The sequence below is a fragment of the Apus apus genome, chromosome 13 (genome assembly GCF_020740795.1).
Source record: "Apus apus isolate bApuApu2 chromosome 13, bApuApu2.pri.cur, whole genome shotgun sequence".
Taxonomy (NCBI): domain Eukaryota; kingdom Metazoa; phylum Chordata; class Aves; order Apodiformes; family Apodidae; genus Apus; species Apus apus.
Genome location: NC_067294.1, coordinates 1,776,972 through 1,791,798, shown reverse-complemented (window position 1 = coordinate 1,791,798; position 14,827 = coordinate 1,776,972). Strand labels below are relative to the sequence as shown.

General features: G+C 51.5%; 1 protein-coding gene across 1 annotated transcript in view; it reads right to left on the bottom strand.

The window, feature by feature from the left end:
• ACSL6 (acyl-CoA synthetase long chain family member 6) overlaps nt 1-14,625 on the bottom strand; it is a 51,660-nt gene extending 37,035 nt beyond the window's left edge. Inside the window, 1 exon segment of the mRNA XM_051631213.1 lies at nt 14,585-14,625. The gene's annotated coding sequence lies outside the window, so the exon portion shown is untranslated.
• Nucleotides 14,626-14,827: the final 202 nt, after the last annotated feature.

Genomic DNA, 14,827 nt, shown 5'->3' with positions numbered 1-14,827 from the left:
TGGCTTCTAGCACCTGAGGCACAGACAAAAGGATGGGAATCTCCAAGCAACCAGAGGAGTGGCACTGGCCTCCACTCCCTCCTGCTCAGACATGTATTCTCAAGGAAATGCATTTGCAAGGCACAAGATCTTTGCAAGCATTCACTAAAAAGGGAAAAACACTAACAAGGAGCTCAATGTCCTGAAGGTCCAATCTGACTGAAAGAGCACGGTAATCGCACATGAACAGGGGTATTTAAAGTATCTAAAATCCCTACAGCATACCAGCCCCTTGCCAAGAGAAATTTTTCAATAAATAATTCAGTGGCTGTGCAGAGATCTTACTTTCTACCCTTGTTTCAGAGAGCAAAATCCACCCCTCTGGTTCAGAATGCCCTGTGCTGGGAGCCACACCGTGGCCACGCTGCTGGCTCCTCCTCAGCCCTCTGCCTCGGGTCCTCCTGCTCAGCTGCTGGTGGCAAAGCCCCATGGAAAGCTTCATCCTCTGGTCCCACAGCCCCTTGCCATGCTTGGGCACAGCTCACAGTTGCCAACCAACCTAAAAATACCTTTTGCAGCCCTGAGCAGATCAGCACAGCAGGACTCTGAAGCCTCTGTGACTCATGTGTACAGGAAAGCTGAGACAGATCCAGGTCCCAATCTGCCACTTGCCCATTAGGAAGCCTATGCAAGTATTTTCATTTTCCTACCAGAAGAAAAAACAAACAAACACACACAACAGCTCAGAGCTCTGTTGCCTCTGAACTCTTATCAGTTGCCTAAGGCAGAGTGACTAAAAAACCCCTCTAACTGCTGAAATGTCCTTAAAATGTCCTTAAAATGTCACCCAGCAGCAGCACGTGATGAAGCAGAGCCACAAGGTTTCCTTGACCAGGCTAAAAACCTCAGCCTGTGCTTGCAGAGGATGAAGCTCAGATGGCTAAACCTACTTGGGATAGTTTTGCACCTACTGTCCCCCCTCGTCACACTCAGCTCATCCTTCTTGTGCCAGCGTATGCAGGCAGCCCCTGGAGGTGACTAAAGCTGGGGAGAACTTGCCCCTCAGCTTTATGGCAAAGCTGGCAGGTGCCAGTGATCCCGTTGGCATTTGCTGGAGCAGCTGTCCCTGAACTGCAATGAGCTGCTTATCTTGCCAGGGCTGGGGTTCACTCCTGGAAGCTCTTTGCAAACCATCTACAAAGCTCCCAGAAGTACCCATGAGCAGTTTTCAATCTCAGTAAATCTTCTTGTAAAGAAGGGGTTTTGATGGGTTTGGTGTTTTCTTTGGAGTGACATTGATGGTTGATTGTCCCATATAGTGTATGGTTCTTGAGTGCCAGGTGACAGGCAGGGAACAAACAGCTTAAATAATTGCATAAAAGTAGTTATCTGGGGCAGAGTACAAAGAGGAGCCCGGAATGGAGGAGGAAAAGGCAGCTGCACCCCTGACAGCTGGTTCTGTGGAGCAGGAAGATGAAGGTGCTCTGCAAAGAGCTTAGTGGCTTGTTGTCAGCCGTAGTTTTGACATTCACCTTCAAGACCCTTAAGAACATGAAGTCCAGCCACTAACCCAGCCCTGCCGAGGCCACCACTGCCCCATGTCCCTCAGCACCATCTCCAGGGCTTTAAAATCCCTCCAGGGATGGGGACTCCACCCCTGCCCTGGGCAGCCTGGGCCAGGGCCTGACAACCCTTTGGGGAAGAAATATTACCCAAGATCCAATCTAAACCTCCCCTGGCACAACTCGAGGCCATTTCCTCTCATCCTGTCAGCTGGGTGGGGTGACTCAAACCCAGACCTCTGGTGGGGGCTCCCTCCCACCAGCCAGTGCCCCCTCTGCCTTCCCACCCCCCAGGGTGTATGGCCATGGGCTGGAGCAGGCAGCTGAGCTGGCACAAAACTAACTGTTCTGCAGGAATAATAGCAAAAATGGCCAGTTTCCAACCAAATCTCTGCCTGGAGTGATCATATGGCATCACACTGGTGCCAGGATGGTGTGTGCAGGGAGGGCAGCTGGAGGGCTGGGCTGCAGCACAGCTCAGGGTGGTTTGGTTTAACTCTGGAACTGCAGTGGGTGGTGGCAGGGACTGGTGAGAGGGGACACCCTGCCCTTCTGCTGACCTGGTCAGTGGGTCCAGAGCAGCCCCTGACCCACCAAGGACCCACCTCCAGCCTGCCAGGAGCAGACTGCAGCCAAGCCCAGGCAGGCACATCCCAGGCTGGGGCTGGATGGTGTAACAAGTCCTGCCAGGGCAAGAAGCACTCCTGCCTGCCTCCCGTGTCACACCCACCCTGCCTTGCCCAGGTGCCAACACACGTATATGTTCAGCAGCTCAGGGAAGGGCACAGAGGGACTGATCCAGCTGCAAACCTTTAGGGGCTTGTTGCTGCTGTTTCTCTTGGCAGCAGCACCAACGTGAAGTGGCTCCTGAATGACACTGAGCGACCTGCACAGCTGTCACCTTATATCTAGGCAGGCCTGCTGGCCCTGGGAATGCATCACCCAAAGTGACACAGAAACCTCAGCAAGCTTATACCAGAAGACCTTCACTTCAGACACCAGGCAACAGCATGGTCAGAGCTGTCCAGCAGAGGATGGGAAGGAGCAGGAACATTTTGTGCACCTCTCCCCAGCCACGCCTGAGCCCACATCCGTTTGCCAGCAGCACAGACTGGACTGACATTTTTATTTGGTCAAATTTTAATTGTGTGAAGCATTCTACAATATTCACAGCTCTGTACAAAGTGTGTCCAACAGGGCTAAGGGGGTCAAACTGCAGCTGGCATTGCCTGCAGCCATGAAGCTCCTGGAAATGGGGCCTGGTGCTGTCTGCAGGATGCTGGACATGCAGATTCACACAACAAACTTGCTGCTGCTAGAGAAGATGTAGACTGAGACCTGCTAGCTCACAGCATGTAACAGCTGAGCACTGCCTTCATTATAAGGAGCAGTTCTCTTTAAGCCAATATGACAACTTGAAGAGCTCTGAAACAACCTGGCCTGCCACTGCAGCAAAAGCAGAGCCACACGAGCAGACTAAAACACCTCTGCCAGCTACATGTCATGCCCATGAAGACAGTGTCATGACTGTCACCCTGGAGTCTGAGACTAGAAAATTATGCCAAAAATGGAAGCTTAAAAAAATGTAACTGTAGTGTCATGATCTAACTATATGAAATAGTTGTATTCTTCACTTACAGTAAGCGGTCTGTAATTACACCATGTTAATTACCAATTAACAAGTTGTATTGCTTTCCTGAAGGACCCTGCCCATGCAGAGAAGATGTAGTGAGTGGACCCCAAAAGTGGGAGTACACCTGGACAGAGCAGGGTTTTATCCAGACCCTGTGCACACACAACGTGACTGCCTGCTCAGGGCCTGGGCTTCATCCCAAACCAAACTGGAAACCAAAGGCAGCTTTGAAAACTGCTCCGGGCTTATTTGGCAACTCTGGCGCAGCAAGGGGCGAGGAAATGAGGGTTAAGAAAGAGGCAGTGCCAGAAGACCTGAAAGGAGGGAACTCCCTCCTGCTGCAGGTCGGGCAAGGACAGACAGAGGACAGGCAGACTGACCCTCTGCCTGCTGGGCCCTGTGCCAGCAGCCTGGGATCACCCCCAAACCATGGTGCCCACCAAGCCCCAGAGCTTCTCAAAATAATCTCCACGTATTTTCTGTGTGCAAGAACATCCCTGTGCTTTTAAAGGAACATCACCTGATGTTTCTCTCTCCCAGGCAAAGGCAGCATGAACAGACTGCAAGAGCTGGTCACTGTGTTGGGGACCACCCCCCCTGCACTGGGAGACTGCAAATGACCACCTTTGGTTTCTGCAGGTTATCCAAGGAGACGCCTCAGCCACGCACAGCCCCCCCAGCAGCTGAACTGAGCAGACCTGCCTGACCCACCCACCATGCAACAGAGCACCAGGAACAAGCAGGGACCCTCCAGCAGCCTCTCCAGGAGCATCCATTCACATCCCCATCCCAGCCTGGCCCCACCACACCAAAGGATGGGACACGCCAGGGCCAGGCACACACTAAGGCAACACAGCAAGCCAGAAATCCCACTCAATGTCCAGAGTGCACGTTTCATGCCTGAAAATAAGGTTTCCACGTTCTGTGCCTAACACCCTGGGTACCCCCATCGGGGTTTGCACCTCACACACGGGCAGGATCTTCCCACGTGGATGGGCCACACACGTGGTTCTGTGCCTGAAGGTGCTGTGAATCCTCAGGGTCTGATCAGGAGCTGCATCTCACAAGTGTATTTAAGGCTTGTAACGTGCCACCCCGTGTAGGTCGGGAAAGGCACGTGTCAGTCACCATCCCACACACAGCAACGTCCATCACCAAGAGCCGACCTTGAGGTCCGGGCAGCTTAGAAAACAAACACAGAAAGTTTCCCAGTCTCTGCAGAGCTCGTGCTGTGGGAAACAAGCCCGGATGCTTGGGGGCAGGATTTTGGGGGAAGTGAAGCTCAACCGGCAGAGCCCTCCCGAGACATTCCCAGAAAACCAGTCACCATCTCTACCATCCAAGCGACCTTGTCCCCGCAGCGTGGCCGGGGTGCAGCAGAGCTGCTGCCACAGGGGTACCCGGGGGGGTCTCCGAGCAGCAGCCCCCGCGGGACCAGCCGCCTCCAGCCCCCTCAACTTCCCCCCACGCCCCCCCAGGGCTGTTGGAAACATCAGAAACGACAGGAAACTGCGAAAGCCGCAAACCCTGCCCGGCGCTGGGGGGTTCGCCCCCGTCCTGTTCTCTCGCATCGCAACCCCCAGAAGCGCAGCCGAAACCACCGCTTCCCGCAGCAGCAACAGCAGCCCCCGGGGGTCCCTCTGCAGGGATGGGTCTCCTGCACACCCCCGTTTTGGGTTTGGTTTAACTCCTGTTGCCGTTCGGTTGTGCCGCGCATCCCGCAGCCCACGCGCCGCAGAGCCCGGGGGGTCCCGAAGCCCCCACGGAACCCCCCGGGCTCCTCACCCGCGTTTCAACAATAAATGAAAAAAACAACAAAAGCAAACCAGCCAGGACTTACCAGCCCCAGGGACCCCCTCCTGGCCCTCCCCTCGGCCGCATCAGCTCACGGCCGGGGCTCCGGCCGCCGGCGCTGCCGTTCAGCTACTTGTTGAAGAACTGCTGACTCCAGGACGTCCCACCCCCTTCCCATCTGCAAACTGCTGAAAGAAGTTAAGCTTGGCTAATATCAGCTTAGGCTGCATTAGCGCAGCAGCAGCGGTGCCCCGGTGTAACCCTTGAGGCACTGGAGGCTCCAGCTCCCAGCGCTGGGAGCCTCAGTCCAGGGCAAACCTCCCCCCTTCTGCAATTAATATTGTCTGGGTTTGACACCGTCTCTTCAGCTTGGTGACCCCTGACAGACTCGAGGCAAGGCTCCTGGGTGTAAAGCCACAAAGCCTTCCTGCAAAGCCTCAGTATAATATGAAAATGCATATATACTTTTTTTTCCTTAGGGAAAATCATCATAAAATGAAGTTTCTGACACTGAGCAAGTCTGCACAGCCAGTCTCAGCCTGCTAAATTAGAAACGTCCTTGTTTGAGTAAAATAAACGTGAAGCACCTGAATCAATAAAACAGTAAGAGAATAACTATTGCCAACAGCTTCCTTACCTTGTCACACATACTAAAAACAAAGAAAAAACCCTGCATTTGACCCAAACCCAAGTTTTAGTAATTCACACTGATAATAACAAAACAAAAATTCTGCAACACATTTGTGGTGGTAAAGTTATGAATATTTAAGAGGTCTGGCTAAGGTGTTTATCCCAGCTTACCTGTCCTAAGCTGTACTTGCAGTATGGAGTGTATAATGGAGAGTGCTCAGAGCACACCTAAAACTCATGAATGAAGAGGGGCAGATATTTAATGAGATTGCAGGGAACCTTGTCAAAAGTCACTGGTTTGGCTCAGGTCCGTGTGTTCTGCAATCAGGCTTAATTAAAAAAAAATTGGCCAGGGAGTACTGACCAAATGGTCTGCAGGTGTAAATCAGCATCACAGTGTTGGCTTAATGGCATCTCAGCAATATTCATAGGCTCAAATCTTTGTCCCTTTGTTCCTCATGAGCCACAGCTTGACAGAAACTTAGTCAGGAAAACCTTTCAGGTGTGTGAGCAGCCCCACTGGGTGCCTGTGGGCCACGGATACAACACAGTTGTGTTCCTGATGGAGTGCTGCAGAGGAGATGTGGGAATGCTGATTTTAAATAGCTCTTGAATTACTACCAAGTTACTGGGCTGCATTTCTTTCTAAGAGCTCTTCTTTGGACGTCCTGTTGGTAAGGGGTGCTTTTGCATCCCTTGACACCCCCACTGGGCAATAAACCCTCAGTATAGGTGGGGGGACTCCAGTACAACAAGTTTCAGGACAACTTCAGACCTTCTGCCTCCCTGTAAATAGCCTGAGTGGTTATCCTCTTTCTCTTGTCCTGCTTTTCTTGCACATACGTACAGCATAAGGACTCAACTTGCTGGAACAACCATATCTGTCTCTAAAATGAGACAGAACAAAGGGACAAAACTGGATTCAGGCTTCCTACCTTCAGGGAAGATGGATGTAAGCACAGTCTAAGTAATATACAGAATAAAAGCTTCCCCAATGCCCCAGCACTTCTTGCAAGGTGATTCTCAGAGCAGAGTAATTGAGAGGGTGTGTTATGGGAAGACAGCCTCATTTTTTGGACAGGCAGCCAAGGAAAGCATGCAGTTGCCCATCAACAGGGGTTTGCTCTAAGAGCCTCTGGCACTGGAACTCAGTTCAAGTACATGAGATGCTCCTGAAGAGGTAAAGCTGAATGAGGCTGCGGGCTGGCAGGACTAAGCCCAGAGGTGCTGAGCATCCAGGACCCAGCCAAGGCAAGAGGAGCCTCCACAAAACCCTTTCTGCTTCCAACCAGGACTCAGGTGACTCCTGCTTGAGTGGAAAGCTGCCCACAGTGCCCCTGTCCCGAGTGTGCTAAGGGATGTCGATACTCTTCAAGTACAAAGGAAAGAAGACTTCACCTTCTGTGCGGATTACTGCCCCAAGGAAAGCCCAGTGAGATCCAACTACCAGTAAAATCAATGGAAAGACTTCAAAGGACTTTTATGGGATTTGGCTGAGACCTCACCTGTCCAGGGGGGGAAAAAAAAAAAGGTAAAAAAAAAAGGTCCCGGTGTTTGTAATGCCCACAGCCAAACACAACTGAAAGAGGAGTCCTGAAGAGAGAGGAACCTCTTGGATTTCTCTGGGCTTTTATGCTTTATCAAAATTAATGAGAGACACAGACATTAAGGCTGAATTTTAAACAGTGATGCTTCTAGCCAGGATTCAGAGCAGCTAACAGAGGCTGTACCATCAGGAAACCACCTCAGGTTCAGAGCTGGCCCTTAAGCTCCTGGGCTTCCATCCCTCCACAGAGCTCCAGGGTCCCACACGGTGCTTCAGAATTCTGAGGGTAACTCATTAAAAACTGATGCTTCGCCTTCCAGGACATTCCAGAACCCAGGGCAACAGCTTCAGTTACTGAACAGAGATCTGCCAAAGTATCTCAATGCTCCTTAAAGCTCATCCATGGAAAATCCATCTTGACTAGAAAAAAAAACTAATGAAAATAATGAGTCCTGTAAAAGTCGGGGGAAATTTACTCTCTTGCATTTCCTTTTAGCAGTCTCCTTCTGCTTTCTGTGTCTTCTGGTCAGATGTTATGCTTGTATTGATTACCCAGCATATATTTTTGACCACTTAGAAAGAGCAGCAGGAAGGAAACATGCTGTATGAATAGAGGATTAATTCACTAATTAGAAACACTAACATGAGGCTACCAGGCAAGTGTTTCTGCCTCCCCTCCCTCACGCTCTCCGTTTCCTTACACCACAGGGATGCCAAAGCAAGGGAACAAAAATAAACCCACGATGATGAATTTCTTGCTTAGGCATCTCATCCCAGCTGCCCTCCGCAGAGCAGTTCAGGCATCCCAAACCCGAGGCTCTGTTCCCCAGCTGAGCACCGTGAGGTCCAAGGGGTTCCCTCCCATCCACTTCCTGGCACCCACCACCCACAGAGCCCAACCCCAGCTCCATATCCCGGCATCAGAGCCTGGCACTGCGATGGAAAAGGAGGGGAAAGGGGGGATTAGCATCATGGCATGGCCGGACTCAGGGAAATTCGTGGCTGGGCTGTGATTTGACATGTCCTTAAATATTGACAGTGAAGTACTTCATTCAGATTCCTTTTCTTCCGACAGTCATAACAAGTGGCTACATTGAGTGTTTCTAAACACTTCGTTTGTGTTGCTGGGTCTTTGTTGTTGCTTTAGTTAGCGTGTTTGTTTTTGCTGTGTTTTGTTAACTTAAGCAGCAATTGGGTTAGTTGTGGTTTTGTTTCTGGTCAGTTCCACTCTCAGATTCACGCCCTGCAGCACACTGTCCATTTCTGTGCCCAGCACTACTGAAACTTGCTCTTGCCCTCCTATTTTCACAAATACTTTCAAGTCCTCATGAAGGCATTTCTGCCTGTGTTAAAATTTACAAACTCTCCCTAGATCTCTCTACGGCTGCTCATGAGCCCATGTCCAGGTCCGAGGCACATGGCACCTTCCCGCTGCATCCTTGCTGTCAGACTTCTCCCCATCTCCAGCCCCCTTCTCCATGCCTGCATCAAAAGCAGCCTTTAAATCCCCTTTCTGCATATTTTTAAGACGCGTCTCTCCGAGACACTGGAGGTTTCAAAGAGTTAAGGCGGGAGGGGGGGGGGGGGGGTTCCTCAGACAGCCCATTCTTCGGTCTCAATGACCCAGAGCTTTTGCCTTTTCAAATGTGTTTAACCAAATCAAGTGAATAGAGGATATGCAAATGCCTTTCCCGAAAGGAAACACAGCCCGGGATTGTTGTTGGCAGGTCAGAGCATCACGCCACCCTCAGCAGCCTCTCAGCTGCCGGGATCCGCCGGGCCGGGGCAGGAGGCAGCGCCCGCCGGCACAAAAAAACACCCTTTTCAGGCAGAATAAAAGCAGGGCTGGGGCATCCTGCGGGGGCAGAGGGAGGGGGGACTGGGGATCGCTCCCCAAAACCTGGCTGGGTGGTGCTGGAGACTCCGCCCTCCCTGCTCAGCAGGCGGGGAGGGATGCGGGGGTCCCTGGAGCCATCCCTGGAGCCATCCCTGGAGCCATCCCCGGAGCCATCCCTGCTCCAAGGGCCGGCAGGGCGCTGGGAGGGCTGGGGTAACCTTCTCTGCTCACGAGCTGCTCTCAGCTGGGCTGCTCCAAAGAATTAGCTGAACGTTTTGCAGATGAAAAAGTGTTTCTGAAGGACGTCACCTGGAGTCCTGGAGAACGGTTTTACCTGAACCTGAGCTGTACTGGAGATATGGAGCAAAGTACATGGAGCATCTCATGAGGGATTCTAACATATTTGTCTTTTTTTTTTCTCCGCCATTGGAAACAATCTTGAAACAAGCTCTAAGTAATGTTCTCTCCACTTTTTATGCTTAAACGTCCTCTGCAGAGAAGACATTTCAATCTGCAAACTTCACACCTTTTGTCATTGCAGTGCAAGTTTGGCTTAGATCCCTGCCAGTTCATTTCAATCAACACCAGAATGGTTTCCTCTTTTTTTAGATACTTTTTCAAGGGGGAAGAAAAACCCAAAACCAACAATAACCCACGAACTTCCCTGGAAGTGTTCAAGGGCAGGCTGGATGGGGGTCCAAGCAGCCTGACCTAGTGGGAGGTGTCCCTGTCCACGCAGGAGGTTGGGACTGGATGATCTTAACAGCCCCTTCCAACCCAAACCATTCAGCGGTTCTATGATATGATTCTATGAAAACTCAGGTACCTCTGCTATCCGTTGACCTCACCCAGGCCAACCCACCCAACGCTGATTTCGCAGCATTATTTTGCAGTAATGGAGTGGAAACTGCTGTCTGCAGTTTACATGTGGTGTTCCTGAGATTGTATCTACACCACAGCAGCCACAGCGTGGAGCAAATGGAAACGAGAGCTGCAGCCTTGCAACACCACAGCACACATCTCTAAATATAAAGACTTTTCCTCCCTTGATTGGGGATTTTCTAACAAGATGGTGATTTCCACTGAATGATACTTCAGTTTTTTTGACAAGTGACACTTTCCTTCCTGTGGCGCAAAAGAAAATGACTTGGATGAGGTGGTTGGATTTATGTTCTTTCCCCATTTTGAGTGGTGCACCACAGAGAAAAGCACCTTGTGTGGGGAGCTCCTGGGACAGCAAACGCAATACTTGGGTTTTGTGGAAGAACCACTACAGGGGCTTCCCAAAGCCTGCCCTGAACTCAGCCCGGTGAGCAGGGGCTGCAATTTCAACCACACTTTGCCAAGCACCTGCTGCACTTTGTACCCACAACAGTGTCTGGAAAAGCCCAAGCAGTGAGCAAATAGGGGGCAATGTGTGGCTGCAGCAGAGAACATGGGGACCAGCTCTGGGGTCCCAGGGGGTCATGTGAGGGCTGAGCTACCCCTTTGAAAATCTTCCTGGCTAAAAATCCCTGCTGCTCGCATTTTCTTACCCTTCCTCATCACCAGCCACCAACTTTTCCATAGTGTAGTCTCCAGTGTAAAGGTAGAAGATGTATCATTTTATCTATATACAGAACATATGGAAGAAGCAGCATCAGGCAAAACCTCCAGTCCCTTCCCCCCTTGGCCTCACCTCCCACTGCCCAGGTCACCACAAAGACTCCATGACGATGTTTATAGTGGAAGGGGGATTTGACACAGTAAATGACTTGTCATCATTAAGTGCTGACAGGATGCTGTGACAATCAACCCGAGTCCAGCAAAACACCCACCTGTATCCCAGGGTACGGAATCAATGCTGAGTTCCTCCCAGTCTCCAGAAAAGGATTTGCAAAGACTCTGAATCAGGGCATCTGGGAAGAGAAGCCCCTGGGGAGCCAGGTGTGGCTCACAGGGACTGCAGGAATGTGCAGGAGGGAGCCTGAGGGCTCCTGCTGGGGTTTCATGGATTTTACAGGTAGATTTCAAGCATATTTATCCACATTTTAAAGCTACGTGCTCTCTCGCATACCCTACTCCACTGCATCTGACTGGTTTCCAGGGTAAGAGGGTACCTGGTTGATGAGCACTGGCAAGTCTCCTGTTCAGAGGGAGAGGAGGAGAGAGGCCAGCAGTTTGGACACTGAGACCTTCTCCAGAGGGGACAGGAGAGCTGCAGGTCTGGATCACTCCTGAGAGCTCCTGGCACTCGTGGCCCTGCAGGGACAGAAAGGACCCCAGTGCCAAGGCCCTGCAGGGCTCTGGCTGCACGAGACAGAAATAGCAGTGATGGCAGAACCTCATCACTTGTATTGATCCACCACCAAGGAGCACATGCAGAGCACTTACAAATAAACATTATATTAATAGATGTTTTTCTTTCCTGTTCCTTTCTGATCAGAAAGAGGGTGATCAGGTCAGTAATTTTGTTTGGGTCTGTATGAATAAATCATCTGGCAAAACCAAGAAAAGACAGGAAAGGAGCTGCCCTGGATGTCTGTGCATCTACCAAGAGGTAAATGCCTGTATCACATTACCAACCACCTCTTCTTCAGCCTCACCCAGACCTGCCCCTCGTTAGCTACAAGTTATTCAGCTGGTGGTTGCAACTGTGCAGTAATAAAGCAAGAAAATGCTGGCATTTCTTTCAAAGAGCTCTCAGAAATGTCCTAACGAGGAAAGGTTTAAACCCTGTGGTGCTCTGCAGTGTTTGGTGACGTCAAAACAACAGCAATTAAATTCTTACTGATGTAATGTTGTATTCCTTTGTTCCTGGCTTGCTCCCAAGTCAGCTTTCCTGTTTCTGTGGGTATGCAGATAATTCAGTTTACCATCTGGCTTCAAAGCTTTTCTCCTCTTTTCATTACTCGAATTTATTCATAATAACCATAGTAGTGTGGAGACAAGAGTCAAATAAATATCTAGATCAGTCCAGAGTGGCAAAGAAAAACTGTTCTGTGCTCTCTTTCCCTGCAAGCAAGGAGGGAAATCCACATACAATTACTCTTTTCTTTTGATGGTATCTAGCAGTTGTTCAAATGGAGCAGTAATAAAGGGATGGAGGATAAGAGCAACTAAATATACCTCATCAAATCACACAGGCTTTGCCTCTCGTGCAGCAGGCAGCACTCCATGGGCTGGGCTGAGCAGCCTTGGGCATCTGCTCTGCTTCATACACGAAGCACAGCAGGAAATAGTTCTTATCCAGAGACCTGAATTTCAGGGCATCACCAAGGACTCTTGTGTCACAGTGCCAGAGCTGGGTTCAGAAGTGGGACTGTAGAAGCTTCTGCTGACACCAGATGAACCTCCTACTTTCTCTGCAAACACACAGTGGGAAGTATTTGGGCACACACTGGTGGGGAGAAGGGACACTGACAGCAGAATTCCCTTCCTGTACATCCACACATGGGTGCAGGCACCCACCAGGCCCTCCAGCAGCTGCCAGGAGTCAGGAGAGCAAACCCTCCTCACCATGAGGCAGGGCAGTCACGTTTGCAGTCACAGGAGATGAGAGGGAAGAGCAGAGAAGTCTCTGGGATTTCCTACTTTTACTCAAGGGAAGAGGAGTTAAGGGGTAAACTGTAACCTTGTACTGCTCCAACTATACCAGCCCAATGTGCAAATCCCCAGGGGAACTGGTTGATTTATTTTACTATACCACTCTGTGTGTCCATCAGACCATCAAAGTCCACACATCAGGAGATAATTAGGTTTGTCTTTCTCGGACTTCTACCATTATTTCATGGAGGTGAGAACTGCAGACCTGTTCTCGACTAGTCAAATCCCTTATAATGATACCAGAGAATAATTTAAAATAAATAGGAGTGCTGCACTGGAGAGCACTTGCCCAGTAGGGGCCAAGGAGCTCCTTGCTCAGTCAATCAGCACCATTGTTGTGCCTCCTGTGCAGCATGGAGCAGTGTCTGGTGAGATGGGGCCACCAGAAAACCAGGAACAGGTGTGAGAGCAGCTACAAGATGCAGGCAGCTGGGCAAGTGCCACACTGCTGGGTCATCAGGGCCCTTACTTCTCCAGCAGGATCCATCTCCCAGAGGTGACCTTTGTTGGTGGGCCTATGAATGGTAATAACAGCACATCTGTCTTCCAAGGGCACCTATTCTGTAGGTGAAATTGTCAGGTTAAAATCATGACCAGGCTGAAATAAAATGAGCACAGCATTAAGGGAGGCCACGAGTCAGAGCCACACCTGAACAGACACACACGTTGGGATAACTGGGTGGAAAGGGAGATGGGTTTGGCTGCAGCAGAGTGAACACTGAGATGGGAGGCCTGGGCATCAATGTGGGGGGGTGGAGGCCCCAGGGCAGGAGCTGGCACAGAGGACCCACTCCCAGCAGGGCCACTTCTGCTGTCAGAAGCAAGCCTGGTATATCCAGTAGGTAGCTCAGAGCAGCCCCTGGGGCCTCAGGGCCCAAAATACTGTAACAAACACTTGCCTGCAGCCTCTGAGCCAGGTCCTGCTTTCTGATTCACCCATGTAATTCCCTCTGGGCCATATTTGCACTGCACGAGTTTTGCTACAGTTGAAAAGCAGCTGATTCAAGCTGCTGAGTTCAGCAGCTGTAAACCCACTGACTTTAATGGGAGTCACCAGCATATTTTCAGAGACAAAACTCAGGCCAGTGATATTAGGTTACCACTTTTTTTTTTCCAGGCTGAAACATCCCTTTTCATAATCAAAAACCAGCAAGTAGATAGGAACTTAAATAATTACAATTTGTTTCTTTTCTTGGCAATCTCCCCAACATATTTACCTAATGATGCAAAGATGCTGCCATTTAAAATCGTTTTCCCCTTTGTACTTCTTCCCCTTGGGAACCTGCCTGCTCAGAGGAAAGCTGGTTGATAGAGGAGGAGCAGCAGACATTGTGTGTTACCTTCCCTTAGAACAGACACTTCACACAGACCCAAAGGACTCAGTTTTACATCAGTGCAGCAGATCAGTTCAAGCCGAACCCTTCAATACCTTACAGAGAACCTCCTGTTTCACGCTTGCAGTAATTTTCTAGTCCAGACACACTCCGAATCGTTCCTGCCTGCCCAGGAAACAATGGGATCCAGGGTCCCCCCCGCCCGGCAGCAGCAGCGCCCAGACACACACCCCCGCCCTTCCACAGCCCCATCACAGCCCCGGCGCCTTTCCAGATTTCCCAGAAACAGAGCGAGGGGCCAAAGCGGCCAGAGGCTGCGGCAGCAGGGATGCAAGGGACGCAAGGGATGCAAGGCGGGCCCGGCGGTGCGGGCTCCGTGGCTGCGCTCCCCGCCCGTCGCGCCCGGCCCCCATCACCGCCCTGCACCTTCCCATCCCTGCCCTCCAGTGCCGCTCCCGCCTGCGTTTTCCCTTCCAAGGGCTTGAAATACCCCTTGTCCCGGAGCCGGGAAGCGGGGGGAGCCGGTGGATGGGGATGGCCCGGAGCGGGGCCCCGCTCTCACAGGCCGTTTCCGAGGGCTCCGGGCCCGCGGGGAGCGAGTCCCGCCCGCTGCCGGGAAAGGAGCCGGGAACCACGGGATGGGGCAGGGAGGGTGAAAGCAGGGCGGTTTTGGGGAGCACTCACCCAGCAGCAGCCAGCCCGAGCCCGCCGAGCCCAGGAGCGGGGCGAGCATCCCTGCGGCACGGCCCGCTCCCCGCGGCCGCGCGCTGCGCGCTCCCGGCGCACCCGGGCGCGCTCCCCCACCATAGGGCGGTATTTTAAGCAGCCCTCCTCCTCTCCCCATCCTGCCGAACCCTCCAGCTCCCTCTTAAAAGGGGCGATGCCGCTGCGTGGAGCGCCGGTGACCGTCAGGCGGGAGGGAGCATC